The sequence below is a fragment of the Rhinopithecus bieti genome, unplaced genomic scaffold, assembly GCF_001698545.2.
Source record: "Rhinopithecus bieti isolate Rb0 unplaced genomic scaffold, ASM169854v2 scaffold_28121, whole genome shotgun sequence".
NCBI classification, from domain to species: domain Eukaryota; kingdom Metazoa; phylum Chordata; class Mammalia; order Primates; family Cercopithecidae; genus Rhinopithecus; species Rhinopithecus bieti.
Window position 1 is genome coordinate 1632098 of NW_016813094.1, and position 3082 is coordinate 1635179.

The following is a 3082-nucleotide window of genomic DNA, read 5'->3' on the forward strand; positions in this document are numbered from 1 at the left end:
TTTCTTATAATCATTTTCGTTTCTAAAGCTAAACCACATCATCAAAAATAAATGAATACCTTCAATACTCAATCTCAACAGTTTGCCCTGCCTTATGTTGGTATATAAGAAGTAAAGTCCTTTATTTACTTCCATACACATTATCTGAAGCATTATTTTATTTTTCGTGAAGCGATATTCAACTTTCAAGGTCCAACAATTATACATCGTGTTTTTACACACGAGGCATTTTCTTAACCATTTAACTTACTACCTGCAACATACATTCTCTCCATAATCAATGCGAGATTTTCATCAGAAAGATAGCACATGCCTTTTAAAGTCCTATGAATAAAATTTATACAGGGAGGAGAACGCAAGTATGGTGAATACTCCCACTTCCAGCAAAGTCTCAAGAAATCCTCCTGCTTCAAAACGTAAACACAACCTCACAGGATTTTTGTTTGATCATAATGTGGGCAAGAAAACTGTATTTCTGGTTTTTTTGATACTAACAGTTTTACTGAATTTGTTTTCACTTTCCATCAAAAAAACACATAGCATATATTGTTACATGGATTCTCAAACCTGTTTAGATCCAGTATGGTCATTAAAATAATATAGCATTCTGATTTTAAAAGTGGCTGATTGCTTATAGAAAAATGATATGCATCAGACATTTAATCAGAAAAGAAAAATGAGAACATGTCTTTCATGTTTGATATCATTTAACTTACATGATGACATGAAAATAGGTGGGTTATAATTTTAACAAAATTACAAAATTAAAACCCACTTCAACTAATGAAAAAAAATCAAACACTGAAGAATCAAATATCTACCAACTTAACTAGTATTACTGTCCAAATAAATGTCTTCCACTGCACTGAACATTAGAATTAGAAAATCACTATATGTTAAGGCATGTTTTAATTATGCTTCAGAATTGCAGTTATACTGGTCAGTGTTCCTGTTTCCCCACTCTTGCCTTCATCCCACCCCTTTCTTCTGGGGCTCAAAATATTAAGTCATGTTTTGGTTAGCTATTGTAGATTAGAGCTGGCATAACACAGTGTGTTTACTAGGTTTTATGAGCATAAACATTAAAATGTTACATAAAATGTACTATAATTTACTTTACACTCCAATCTAAGATGGTTTAATGTCTTGACGAAAGGCGAAATGACTTAAGTACATTTTAGCTTTTGTGCATTTAGACCACCATATGCATAGATGTTCTAATGCTGAATTCTTGGTCTTCAGTATCTCATAGTGCTGGATGCGTGAAACTATGACAGAAACTTGTAACACAGACTAATCACAAAGTATCAGATGTTTCTTGCCTTTTGTGATCTTGCAATTAAAATGTGCCAGGTGAGGATCACAAGGATAGTATTAAAATCATAAGGTATATTCTGCAACTTGTTCAGATGTTTTCTGGTTGCAGGGAGGCCAGACGTTTATTTATTCAATATGTACTACTTAGTTCCCGTGCAGTAGTTCTCTATATATTCTGCCCAATGTAACTGCTGTACATCAATATTGAAAGTCTTTTTATCTCCAGGGTTTAACTGATTCATTAACATATTGACATTTTCAGTATTCCAAATCCAAGAATTGCTTGTGAAATACTCAAGTAACATCATAGCTTTGTGAAGATGAGTTATTGTTTTCATCATCCTTGGGCTTCTTCCAGTTATTGTGAGGTAGATATCATAGAGGAATGCTGGGGCCTTATGACTTACAGCAATCCAGTAATGATATAAAAGGTGACTGGAAGTTAGATGTACACTGGGCCATTTGAAGGCCTGCTCCAGAGGATTCCTCTTGAAAGTGGGAAATTACATGGTATTCAGCTTCACCCAGTGAAAAGGATTAGTGCTATCTGTTGTACAATTATATGCCATGAGGTTTCTTGATCTATTAACTCCGAAATACCAGGCTGCCACAAGACTCTTGTTGACAACTGCATCAAAGGAACAAGATCTGCAAGGGCATTATTGGAGACATGCATTGTTCAAAGAATTCCTTTCCCTGCCACAACAAAGAGACCACTTGGTCCATTAAAGTTATCAATCCATCCTGGAAAATGTTCTTTCCAACTGGCAAAAACAATAGATGGCCTTACAATCTCCACATTTAGCTTTACTCCTTCTTGTTGTACAACATATTCTGCCAATGCTTTTGTGTATGTGTATGTGTTAGGTCTGTCTTCTATCAACTTTGTCATGATATCATTTACTAGGCTACAATCCATCCACTCTAAAGAATCAATCAGCTTCTTGGGATCCACAGGTGGTGGATAGACTACTTCATCAATATGCTTTTGATTACAGTAGGCATATGCTGTTGATACATGCATGAGCACTTCCAGATTCTTTATTTGTTGTGCAAATGAAACTGTCCCATTGCAATCACATTGAACTGAACAGCATCTCTTAAACTTTTATTAAACCTTACTGTAGCTGCACAGTGGAATATAATATTGGCAGAATCTCTGATCACCTCTTTATCTTCTTTACTGAGAGCCAGTTTAGGTTGGGTGAGTTCACTGTCGATTGCTGTAATTTTAACTCTAAAATCTCGATTTTCATTTCTCAATCTGTCAAACAGATTGCCACTGAGGACTTCTTCCACTCGCTCTTGGGGTGTCTGTCCAGATTTCTGCCTCACCAAAACATATACTGAATTCACCTTAGGATAAGATATTAGCAACTTTTCCAGAAGCACTTTCCCTAGAAAACTGGTAGCTCCTGTTAGGCGGACATTCTTGCCTTCACCCTATTCTGGCATTGAAACCATTTTGATCTTTCTGTACAAACCTTGGCTCACAGGCTTAGTATACAGATCTGATTGAGAAGAGCATCCAGCATGGGTACTCTTTCAGGAAACCTTCCCTGATTCACTCCACGCCACTCAGATTACCTCTCTGCTCTGAGTCACCTCAGCACTTAAGTATTCTGTTAACCTTCACCACCTCTATGTGGCCTCCCAACCCAGGTGGTGCCCCTAGGCTCCACGACTGCAAACCAGACCTCACCGTGCATCCCCCTTATGGTCCCAGCTCTCTGGAGGGCAGTGGTGGGGCTCTGATTAGTATCTT

The 3082-nt window shown here is 37.2% G+C and overlaps 1 pseudogene; it reads right to left on the reverse strand.

The window, feature by feature from the left end:
- Window positions 1–1238: 1238 nt before the first annotated feature.
- On the reverse strand, window positions 1239–2781 carry LOC108512394 (fatty acyl-CoA reductase 1 pseudogene; annotated as a pseudogene).
- Between the last annotated feature and the right edge of the window lie 301 nt (window positions 2782–3082).